Below are 13,130 nucleotides of genomic sequence, written 5' to 3'. Positions count from 1 at the left end.
GTCATGGTGACTGTGACTGCTGTTGTCATGGTGACTGAGACCGCTGTTGTCATGGTGACTGTGACTGCTGTTGTCATGGTGACTGAGACCGCTGTTGTCATGGTGACTGTGACTGCTGTTGTCATGGTGACTGAGACCGCTGTTGTCATGGTGACTGTGACTGCTGTTGTCATGGTGACTGTGACTGCTGTTATCATGGTGACTGAGACTGCTGTTGTCATGGAGACTGTGACTGCTGTTGTCATGGAGACTGTGACTGCTGTTGTCATGGTGACTGAGACTGCTGTTGTCATGGTGACTGAGACTGCTGTTGTCATGGAGACTGTGACTGCTGTTGTCATGGTGACTGAGACCGCTGTTGTCATGGTGACTGTGACTGCTGTTGTCATGGAGACTGTGACTGCTGTTGTCATGGTGACTGAGACTGCTGTTGTCATGGAGACTGTGACTGCTGTTGTCATGGAGACTGTGACTGCTGTTGTCATGGTGACTGAGACTGCTGTTGTCATGGTGACTGAGACTGCTGTTGTCATGGAGACTGTGACTGCTGTTGTCATAGTGACTGAGACTGCTGTTGTCATGGTGACTGAGACCGCTGTTGTCATGGTGACTGAGAGTGCTGTTTTCATAGTGACTGAGACCGCTGTTGTCATGGTGACTGAGACCGCTGTTGTCATGGTGACTGAGACCGCTGTTGTCATGGTGACTGAGACTGCTGTTGTCATGGTGACTGAGACTGCTGTTGCCACGGTGACTGAGACTGCTGTTGTCACGGTGACAAATGACATCCTCCTGAACACTGACACGGGCAAAGCCTCAGTCTTAATTCTGTTGATCTGATGTTGCTTTTGACACTGTCCATCATGAGACTCTCTTACAGAGACTAGAGGACAGTGTGGGACCCTCTTACAGAGTCTAGAGGACAGGGTGGGACCCTCTTACAGAGACTAGAGGACAGGGTGGGGCCCTCTTACAGAGACTAGAGGACAGGGTGGGACCCTCTTACAGAGACTAGAGGACAGGGTGGGACCCTCTTACAGAGACTAGAGGACAGGGTGGGACCCTCTTACAGAGACTAGAGGACAGGGTGGGACCCTCTTACAGAGACTAGAGGACAGGGTGGGACCCTCTTACAGAGACTAGAGGACAGGGTGGGACCCTCTTACAGAGACTAGAGGACAGGGTGGGACCCTCTTACAGAGACTAGAGGACAGGGTGGGACCCTCTTACAGAGACTAGAGGACAGGGTGGGACCCTCTTACAGAGACTAAAGGACAGGGTGGGACCCTCTTACAGAGACTAAAGGACAGGGTGGGACCCTCTTACAGAGACTAGAGGACAGGGTGGGACCCTCTTACAGAGACTAGAGGACAGGGTGGGACCCTCTTACAGAGACTAGAGGACAGGGTGGGGCCCTTACAGAGACTAGAGGACAGGGTGGGACCCTCTTACAGAGACTAGAGGACAGGGTGGGACCCTCTTACAGAGACTAGAGGACAGGGTGGGACCCTCTTACAGAGACTAGAGGACAGGGTGGGACCCTCTTACAGAGACTAGAGGACAGGGTGGGGCCCTTACAGAGACTAGAGGACAGGGTGGGGCCCTTACAGAGACTAGAGGACAGGGTGGGACCCTCTTACAGAGTCTAGAGGACAGGGTGGGACCCTCTTACAGAGACTAGAGGACAGGGTGGGACCCTCTTACAGAGACTAGAGGACAGGGTGGGACCCTCTTACAGAGACTAGAGGACAGGGTGGGACCCTCTTACAGAGACTAGAGGACAGGGTGGGGCCCTCTTACAGAGACTAGAGGACAGGGTGGGGCCCTCTTACAGAGACTAGAGGACAGGGTGGGCATCACTGGCCCCGCCCTAAACTGGTTAAGGTCCTATCTGGAAGACAGGAAGTACTTTGTGTCTCAGACCACTTGACCATGACCTGTGGGGCCCCAAGGGTCAGTCCTGGGACCCCTTCTGTTCTCTACATGCTGCTGTTAGGTCATGGAGTATCTATTTGCTCTCTTCTCTTTTATTTCTGAAACTGTTTTGTGATTTCTGTCATGTCTTTGTGATTTTAATGCATTTTTTCCTGTTGTGAAGAACTTTGAAATACAAATAAACTTTCTTTGCCTACTTTTGACAGAAGGAAAAAGGTCCATCTCAAAGAAATGGAAACAAACATCACCAACGATCAAGGACTGGACTGAGAGAGAGACAGACATCAGGCAAATGGAACTCTATTATTTTGTATTAGGCCCGAGCGCCACAAGCTGCGAGAGGCCCATTAGTCCCGTGAGGCCGTGCGAAGCGCCCACTTCCAAACACGCCTCCCTCACGCCCCCTGCAGACTCATTAGCTGTAGGAAAATGGAACATTACCGTTGTAAACGGGCGAAGCTCGTGCAAAAGTGTCGCACTAAACTTCGCGGTCGTCATCCTCATATAAAGCACTCGTTTTTTATAAGTGTCTCACGAATACGTTTCATCTCTTGTTCTGTTCATATAAACATGTGATGCAAACACATTATTACTGTTTAAAGGGCCAAAAACACAAAGTGGGCGGAGCCACTATCCTACCAACCGCGAGCGCTTCCCCAAAATGTATAGTTTATGATATTTGAAAAATGGGAAACATTGTTTTCGCATCGGAATATGTTAGAAAAATGTATATAATTATCTCCTATTATTTTATTCTTATTATACAGTGTCGTGAAATGAAGTGTATTAATGCTGTGTTTGTCCAGATGTGTTTGTCCAGATGTGTTTGTCCAGATGTGTTTGTCCAGATGTGTTTGTCCAGATGTGTTTGTCCAGATGTGTTTGTCCAGATGTGTTTGTCCAGATGTGTTTGTCCAGATGTGTTTGTCCAGATGTGTTTGTCCAGATGTGTTTGTCCAGATGTGTTTGTCCAGATGTGTTTGTCCAGATGTGTTTGTCCAGATGTGTTTGTCCAGATGTCTGCAGGAGTGGAAACCACTTCCCTCATACTTACACTTATCATAATGTTCAAAGTTATTCACTTATTTGTAACTAGGGGCGTGGAAATTGAAGTAAAAATGGTGGCGAGCGGGCGCAGAGCTCAGAGCGTGCGGGGAAACTGACCTTAAGCACATGTTGTGACTTAGAGAGTAAAAATATGAATCTGTCTTGTCTTTCTTTCCTTGCAGTGTTTTAGTAACTGTGGGTCACCAGCCCCAACAGAAGATTATTATTTCTTCTTCTCGGGACAAACCCCCCTATTTTTCACCCAGTGACATTGACGAAAAGTCACAAAAATTTCACACCTCTAAAAATTGTGCCTCTACATTCTGGTTATCTTTTTTTTCTAAAATTTAAAAAATTTGCTCGTCAGCCCCAAATGTACCAAAAATGCATTGAGAAATAGAAAATGACCCAAAAAAAAAATCTGATGGTAGAATCATGAAATTTGGCGCAGAGGTAGATGGTGACAAGAGAAGTAAAAAATATTATTACGGCAACGCCGTCCGCCCAACCAAATGTCGGCCATATTGCTTCAAATATGGCTAAGCATGACTCGGGAGTTTTTCCAAACGTCGTACTTTTACGAACTCCTCCCAGGACGTTAGTCCTATTAACCTGAAATGTGGTGAGACTCATCTTCAGGATCGTCAGAAGTTATCCACATTTTTATTCAAAGAGTCACGGTCTCTGTGCGGCAAAGCTGCACATTCTGCTAAGAATTCAAAATCAAATGTATTTTTGATGTAAAACAAAGGGGAGAAGACAATTGGGGACATTAGCGCCCCCTTCTCTTGAGGGGGCGCCTCTCTATATTTATTATTATTATTTGTCTCGCTCTCTGATCGTGTTTTTTGTTTAGTTTTTTTATGTATTTCTAAGAAAGAAAAACAGTTTAGCTACTGATATAACTGATATAACTGATATAACTGATATAACTGATATAACTGATATAACTGATATAACTGATACAACTGATACAACTGATACAACTGATACAACTGATTTAACTGATATAACTGATATAACTGATATAACTGATATAACTGATATAACTGATATAACTGATATAACTGATATAACTGATATAACTGATACAACTGATACAACTGATACAACTGATATAACTGATATAACTGATATAACTGATATAACTGATACAACTGATATAACTGATATAACTGATATAACTGATACAACTGATATAACTGATACAACTGATACAACTGATTTAACTGATATAACTGATATAACTGATATAACTGATTTAACTGATACAACTGATATAACTGATATAACTGATATAACTGATATAACTGATATAACTGATACAACTGATTTAACTGATATAACTGATATAACTGATTTAACTGAAAAGAAAATCAATGATGCAATCGCCATGGTAAAAAAATAACAAGACCTATGGATTTCCAGCAGAATTTTTAAAGAAATTCTCAAATCCATTTGTACTCCTCTAATTAACATGTTTGGAGGATTCTATACAAAGGGGAAATTGCCAAATTCATTAGAGGAAGTCGCCATTAATGTTTTCTTAAAATCTGGGACGATTGAGCATTTGTGTGGCTCTTACAGAGCGTTCTCCCACGTTTAGCAGTAAACAAGACACAGAGTTTATGTCCTACAGCCAACACGGAGCATAAAGTTTGATGCCAAAAACAAATCACATTACAATCTTCAGTCTCTTCAAAGTTACACAAATGTGTCATTACAGCCACTGTACACGTCCTACATGTGTCCTACATGTGTCCTGTACACGTCCTACATGTGTCCTGTACACGTCCTACATGTGTCCTGTATGTGTCCTACATGTGTCCTACATGTGTCCTACATGTGTCCTACATGTGTCCTGCATGTGTCCTGCATGTGTCCTGCATGTGTCCTGTATGTGTCCTGTACACGTCCTGCATGTGTCCTGCATGTGTCCTGCATGTGTCCTGCATGTGTCCTGTATGTGTCCTGCATGTGTCCTGCATGTGTCCTGTACACGTCCTGCATGTGTCCTGTATGTGTCCTGCATGTGTCCTGTATGTGTCCTGTACACGTCCTGCATGTGTCCTGCATGTGTCCTGCATGTGTCCTGCATGTGTCCTGCATGTGTCCTGTACACGTCCTGCATGTGTCCTGCATGTGTCCTGCATGTGTCCTGCATGTGTCCTGTACACGTCCTGCATGTGTCCTGCATGTGTCCTGCATGTGTCCTGCATGTGTCCTGTATGTGTCCTGCATGTGTCCTGCATGTGTCCTGTACACGTCCTGCATGTGTCCTGCATGTGTCCTGCATGTGTCCTGTATGTGTCCTGCATGTGTCCTGCATGTGTCCTGCATGTGTCCTGTATGTGTCCTGCATGTGTCCTGCATGTGTCCTGCATGTGTCCTGCATGTGTCCTGCATGTGTCCTGTACATGTCCTGCATGTGTCCTGTATGTGTCCTGCATGTGTCCTGCATGTGTCCTGCATGTGTCCTGCATGTGTCCTGTATGTGTCCTGCATGTGTCCTGCATGTGTCCTGCATGTGTCCTGTATGTGTCCTGCATGTGTCCTGCATGTGTCCTGCATGTGTCCTGCATGTGTCCTGCATGTGTCCTGTACATGTCCTGCATGTGTCCTGCATGTGTCCTGCATGTGTCCTGCATGTGTCCTGCATGTGTCCTGTATGTGTCCTGCATGTGTCCTGCATGTGTCCTGTATGTGTCCTGCATGTGTCCTGCATGTGTCCTGCATGTGTCCTGCATGTGTCCTGCATGTGTCCTGTACACGTCCTGCATGTGTCCTGCATGTGTCCTGCATGTGTCCTGCATGTGTCCTGCATGTGTCCTGTACGTGTCCTGCATTTGCCTGCATGTGTCCTGCATGTGTCCTGCATGTGTCCTGCATGTGTCCTGCATGTGTCCTGTACACGTCCTGCATGTGTCCTGCATGTGTCCTGTACACGTCCTGTATGTGTCCTGCATGTGTCCTGCATGTGTCCTGCATGTGTCCTGCATGTGTCCTGTACATGTCCTGCATGTGTCCTGCATGTGTCCTGCATGTGTCCTGCATGTGTCCTGCATGAGTCCTGTATGTGTCCTGCATGTGTCCTGTACACGTCCTGCATGTGTCCTGCATGTGTCCTGCATGTGTCCTGCACGTGTCCTGCACGTGTCCTGCACGTGTCCTGCACGTGTCCTGCATGTGTCCTGCATGTGTCCTGCATGTGTCCTGTACACGTCCTGCATGTGTCCTGCATGTGTCCTGTACACGTCCTGTATGTGTCCTGCATGTGTCCTGCATGTGTCCTGCATGTGTCCTGCATGTGTCCTGCATGTGTCCTGCACGTGTCCTGTATGTGTCCTGCACGTGTCCTGCATGTGTCCTGCATGTGTCCTGCATGTGTCCTGCATGTGTCCTGCATGTGTCCTGCATGTGTCCTGTACACGTCCTGCATGTGTCCTGCATGTGTCCTGTACACGTCCTGCATGTGTCCTGCATGTGTCCTGCATGTGTCCTGCATGTGTCCTGCATGTGTCCTGCATGTGTCCTGCACGTGTCCTGTATGTGTCCTGCACGTGTCCTGCACGTGTCCTGCATGTGTCCTGCATGTGTCCTGCATGTGTCCTGCATGTGTCCTGCATGTGTCCTGCATGTGTCCTGTACACGTCCTGCATGTGTCCTGCATGTGTCCTGCATGTGTCCTGCATGTGTCCTGCATGTGTCCTGCATGTGTCCTGTACGTGTCCTGCATTTGTCCTGCATGTGTCCTGCATGTGTCCTGCATGTGTCCGGTACACGTCCTGCATGTGTCCTGCATGTGTCCTGCATGTGTCCTGCATGTGTCCTGCATGTGTCCTGCATGTGTCCTGCATGTGTCCTGCATGTGTCCTGTACGTGTCCTGCATGTGTCCTGCATGTGTCCTGTACGTGTCCTGTATGTGTCCTGCATGTGTCCTGCATGTGTCCTGCATGTGTCCTGTACACGTCCTGTATGTGTCCTGTATGTGTCCTGCATGTGTCCTGTACACGTCCTGCATGTGTCCTGTATGTGTCCTGCATGTGTCCTGCATGTGTCCTGCATGTGTCCTGCATGCATGTGTCCTGCATGTGTCCTGCATGTGTCCTGTACACGTCCTGCATGTGTCCTGCATGTGTCCTGCATGTGTCCTGCATGTGTCCTGCATGTGTCCTGCATGTGTCCTGCATGTGTCCTGTACACGTCCTGCATGTGTCCTGTATGTGTCCTGCATGTGTCCTGTACACGTCCTGCATGTGTCCTGCATGTGTCCTGCATGTGTCCTGCATGTGTCCTGCATGTGTCCTGTACGTGTCCTGCATTTGTCCTGCATGTGTCCTGCATGTGTCCTGCATGTGTCCGGTACACGTCCTGCATGTGTCCTGCATGTGTCCTGCATGTGTCCTGCATGTGTCCTGCATGTGTCCTGTACGTGTCCTGCATGTGTCCTGCATGTGTCCTGTACACGTCCTGTATGTGTCCTGCATGTGTCCTGCATGTGTCCTGCATGTGTCCTGCATGTGTCCTGCATGTGTCCTGCATGTGTCCTGTACATGTCCTGCATGTGTCCTGCATGTGTCCTGCATGTGTCCTGTATATGTCCTGCATGTGTCCTGCATGTGTCCTGCATGTGTCCTGTATATGTCCTGCATGTGTCCTGCATGTGTCCTGCATGTGTCCTGTACGTGTCCTGCATGTGTCCTGCATGTGTCCTGTACGTGTCCTGCATGTGTCCTGTACGTGTCCTGCATGTGTCCTGCATGTGTCCTGCATGTGTCCTGCATGTGTCCTGCATGTGTCCTGCATGTGTCCAGCATGTGTCCTGTATGTGTCCTGCATGTGTCCTGCATGTGTCCTGCATGTGTCCTGTACGTGTCCTGCATGTGTCCTGCATGTGTCCTGTACACGTCCTGTATGTGTCCTGCATGTGTCCTGTACACGTCCTGCATGTGTCCAGCATGTGTCCTGCATGTGTCCTGTACGTGTCCTGCGTGTGTCCTGCATGTGTCCTGCATGTGTCCTGTACAAGTCCTGTATGTGTCCTGCATGTGTCCTGTATGTGTCCTGCATGTGTCCTGCATGTGTCCTGTACACGTCCTGCATGTGTCCTGTATGTGTCCTGCATGTGTCCTGTATGTGTCCTGTACACGTCCTGCATGTGTCCTGCATGTGTCCTGCATGTGTCCTGCATGTGTCCTGCATGTGTCCTGTACACGTCCTGCATGTGTCCTGTATGTGTCCTGCATGTGTCCTGTATGTGTCCTGCATGTGTCCTGCATGTGTCCTGCATGTGTCCTGCATGTGTCCTGTACACGTCCTGCATGTGTCCTGCATGTGTCCTGCATGTGTCCTGCATGTGTCCTGCATGTGTCCTGTACACGTCCTGCATGTGTCCTGTATGTGTCCTGCATGTGTCCAGCATGTGTCCTGTATGTGTCCTGCATGTGTCCTGCATGTGTCCTGCATGTGTCCTGTACGTGTCCTGCATGTGTCCTGCATGTGTCCTGTACACGTCCTGTATGTGTCCTGCATGTGTCCTGTACACGTCCTGCATGTGTCCAGCATGTGTCCTGCATGTGTCCTGTACGTGTCCTGCGTGTGTCCTGCATGTGTCCTGCATGTGTCCTGTACAAGTCCTGTATGTGTCCTGTACGTGTCCTGCGTGTGTCCTGCATGTGTCCTGCATGTGTCCTGCATGTGTCCTGTATGTGTCCTGCATGTGTCCTGCATGTGTCCTGTACACGTCCTGCATGTGTCCTGTATGTGTCCTGCATGTGTCCTGTATGTGTCCTGTACACGTCCTGCATGTGTCCTGCATGTGTCCTGCATGTGTCCTGCATGTGTCCTGCATGTGTCCTGTACACGTCCTGCATGTGTCCTGTATGTGTCCTGCATGTGTCCTGTATGTGTCCTGCATGTGTCCTGCATGTGTCCTGCATGTGTCCTGTACACGTCCTGCATGTGTCCTGCATGTGTCCTGCATGTGTCCTGCATGTGTCCTGTACACGTCCTGCATGTGTCCTGCATGTGTCCTGCATGTGTCCTGCATGTGTCCTGTATGTGTCCTGCATGTGTCCTGCATGTGTCCTGTACACGTCCTGCATGTGTCCTGCATGTGTCCTGCATGTGTCCTGTATGTGTCCTGCATGTGTCCTGCATGTGTCCTGCATGTGTCCTGTATGTGTCCTGCATGTGTCCTGCATGTGTCCTGCATGTGTCCTGTACATGTCCTGCATGTGTCCTGTATGTGTCCTGCATGTGTCCTGCATGTGTCCTGCATGTGTCCTGCATGTGTCCTGTATGTGTCCTGCATGTGTCCTGCATGTGTCCTGCATGTGTCCTGTATGTGTCCTGCATGTGTCCTGCATGTGTCCTGCATGTGTCCTGCATGTGTCCTGCATGTGTCCTGTACATGTCCTGCATGTGTCCTGCATGTGTCCTGCATGTGTCCTGCATGTGTCCTGCATGTGTCCTGTATGTGTCCTGCATGTGTCCTGCATGTGTCCTGTATGTGTCCTGCATGTGTCCTGCATGTGTCCTGCATGTGTCCTGCATGTGTCCTGCATGTGTCCTGTATGTGTCCTGCATGTGTCCTGCATGTGTCCTGCATGTGTCCTGCATGTGTCCTGCATGTGTCCTGTACACGTCCTGCATGTGTCCTGCATGTGTCCTGCATGTGTCCTGCATGTGTCCTGCATGTGTCCTGTACACGTCCTGCATGTGTCCTGCATGTGTCCTGCATGTGTCCTGCATGTGTCCTGCATGTGTCCTGTACGTGTCCTGCATTTGTCCTGCATGTGTCCTGCATGTGTCCTGCATGTGTCCTGCATGTGTCCTGCATGTGTCCTGTACACGTCCTGCATGTGTCCTGCATGTGTCCTGTACACGTCCTGTATGTGTCCTGCATGTGTCCTGCATGTGTCCTGCATGTGTCCTGCATGTGTCCTGTACATGTCCTGCATGTGTCCTGCATGTGTCCTGCATGTGTCCTGCATGTGTCCTGCATGAGTCCTGTATGTGTCCTGCATGTGTCCTGTACACGTCCTGCATGTGTCCTGCATGTGTCCTGCATGTGTCCTGCACGTGTCCTGCACGTGTCCTGCACGTGTCCTGCACGTGTCCTGCATGTGTCCTGCATGTGTCCTGCATGTGTCCTGTACACGTCCTGCATGTGTCCTGCATGTGTCCTGTACACGTCCTGCATGTGTCCTGCATGTGTCCTGCATGTGTCCTGCATGTGTCCTGCATGTGTCCTGCATGTGTCCTGCACGTGTCCTGTATGTGTCCTGCACGTGTCCTGCATGTGTCCTGCATGTGTCCTGCATGTGTCCTGCATGTGTCCTGCATGTGTCCTGCATGTGTCCTGTACACGTCCTGCATGTGTCCTGCATGTGTCCTGTACACGTCCTGCATGTGTCCTGCATGTGTCCTGCATGTGTCCTGCATGTGTCCTGCATGTGTCCTGCATGTGTCCTGCACGTGTCCTGTATGTGTCCTGCACGTGTCCTGCACGTGTCCTGCATGTGTCCTGCATGTGTCCTGCATGTGTCCTGCATGTGTCCTGCATGTGTCCTGCATGTGTCCTGCATGTGTCCTGTACACGTCCTGCATGTGTCCTGCATGTGTCCTGCATGTGTCCTGCATGTGTCCTGCATGTGTCCTGCATGTGTCCTGCATGTGTCCTGTACGTGTCCTGCATTTGTCCTGCATGTGTCCTGCATGTGTCCTGCATGTGTCCGGTACACGTCCTGCATGTGTCCTGCATGTGTCCTGCATGTGTCCTGCATGTGTCCTGCATGTGTCCTGCATGTGTCCTGCATGTGTCCTGTACGTGTCCTGCATGTGTCCTGCATGTGTCCTGTACGTGTCCTGTATGTGTCCTGCATGTGTCCTGCATGTGTCCTGCATGTGTCCTGTACACGTCCTGTATGTGTCCTGTATGTGTCCTGCATGTGTCCTGTACACGTCCTGCATGTGTCCTGTATGTGTCCTGCATGTGTCCTGCATGTGTCCTGCATGTGTCCTGCATGCATGTGTCCTGCATGTGTCCTGCATGTGTCCTGTACACGTCCTGCATGTGTCCTGCATGTGTCCTGCATGTGTCCTGCATGTGTCCTGCATGTGTCCTGCATGTGTCCTGCATGTGTCCTGTACACGTCCTGCATGTGTCCTGTATGTGTCCTGCATGTGTCCTGCATGTGTCCTGCATGTGTCCTGCATGCATGTGTCCTGCATGTGTCCTGCATGTGTCCTGTACACGTCCTGCATGTGTCCTGCATGTGTCCTGCATGTGTCCTGCATGTGTCCTGCATGTGTCCTGCATGTGTCCTGTACACGTCCTGCATGTGTCCTGCATGTGTCCTGCATGTGTCCTGCATGTGTCCTGCATGTGTCCTGTACACGTCCTGCATGTGTCCTGCATGTGTCCTGCATGTGTCCTGCATGTGTCCTGCATGTGTCCTGTACGTGTCCTGCATTTGTCCTGCATGTGTCCTGCATGTGTCCTGCATGTGTCCGGTACACGTCCTGCATGTGTCCTGCATGTGTCCTGCATGTGTCCTGCATGTGTCCTGCATGTGTCCTGTACGTGTCCTGCATGTGTCCTGCATGTGTCCTGCATGTGTCCTGCATGTGTCCTGCATGTGTCCTGCATGTGTCCTGCATGTGTCCTGTACGTGTCCTGCATGTGTCCTGCATGTGTCCTGTACACGTCCTGTATGTGTCCTGCATGTGTCCTGCATGTGTCCTGCATGTGTCCTGTACAAGTCCTGTATGTGTCCTGCATGTGTCCTGCATGTGTCCTGTACAAGTCCTGTATGTGTCCTGCATGTGTCCTGCATGTGTCCTGTATATGTCCTGCATGTGTCCTGCATGTGTCCTGCATGTGTCCTGTACGTGTCCTGCATGTGTCCTGCATGTGTCCTGTACGTGTCCTGCATGTGTCCTGTACGTGTCCTGCATGTGTCCTGCATGTGTCCTGCATGTGTCCTGCATGTGTCCTGCATGTGTCCTGCATGTGTCCTGCATGTGTCCAGCATGTGTCCTGTATGTGTCCTGCATGTGTCCTGCATGTGTCCTGCATGTGTCCTGTACGTGTCCTGCATGTGTCCTGCATGTGTCCTGTACACGTCCTGTATGTGTCCTGCATGTGTCCTGTACACGTCCTGCATGTGTCCAGCATGTGTCCTGCATGTGTCCTGTACGTGTCCTGCGTGTGTCCTGCATGTGTCCTGCATGTGTCCTGTACAAGTCCTGTATGTGTCCTGCATGTGTCCTGCATGTGTCCTGCATGTGTCCTGCATGTGTCCTGCATGTGTCCTGTACGTGTCCTGCATGTGTCCTGCATGTGTCCTGTATGTGTCCTCTACACGTCCTGCATGTGTCCTGCATGTGTCCTGTACGTGTCCTGCATGTGTCCTGCATGTGTCCTGCATGTGTCCTGCATGTGTCCTGTATGTGTCCTGTACACGTCCTGCATGTGTCCTGCATGTGTCCTGTATGTGTCCTGCATGTGTCCTGTACACGTCCTGTATGTGTCCTGCATGTGTCCTGCATGTGTCCTGTACACGTCCTGTATGTGTCCTGCATGTGTCCTGTACACGTCCTGCACGTGTCCTGCATGTGTCCTGCATGTGTCCTGCATGTGTCCTGCATGTGTCCTGCATGTGTCCTGCATGTGTCCTGCATGTGTCCTGTACATGTCCTGCATGTGTCCTGTATGTGTCCTGCATGTGTCCTGCATGTGTCCTGCATGTGTCCTGCATGTGTCCTGCATGTGTCCTGCATGTGTCCTGTATGTGTCCTGCATGTGTCCTGCATGTGTCCTGTATGTGTCCTGCATGTGTCCTGCATGTGTCCTGCATGTGTCCTGCATGTGTCCTGCATGTGTCCTGCATGTGTCCTGTACACGTCCTGCATGTGTCCTGCATGTGTCCTGCATGTGTCCTGTACACGTCCTGCATGTGTCCTGCATGTGTCCTGCATGTGTCCTGCATGTGTCCTGCATGTGTCCTGTACACGTCCTGCATGTGTCCTGCATGTGTCCTGCATGTGTCCTGCATGTGTCCTGTACACGTCCTGCATGTGTCCTGCATGTGTCCTGCATGTGTCCTGCATGTGTCCTGCATGTGTCCTGCATGTGTCCTGC

The sequence above is a fragment of the Eucyclogobius newberryi genome, unplaced genomic scaffold (assembly GCF_026437365.1).
Source record: "Eucyclogobius newberryi isolate DKJ021-1_F unplaced genomic scaffold, fEucNew1.0.hap1 SCAF_141, whole genome shotgun sequence".
NCBI classification, from domain to species: Eukaryota; Metazoa; Chordata; class Actinopteri; order Gobiiformes; family Gobiidae; genus Eucyclogobius; species Eucyclogobius newberryi.
The sequence above is the reverse complement of the archived record's forward strand: the minus strand, read 5'-3'. Positions refer to the sequence as shown.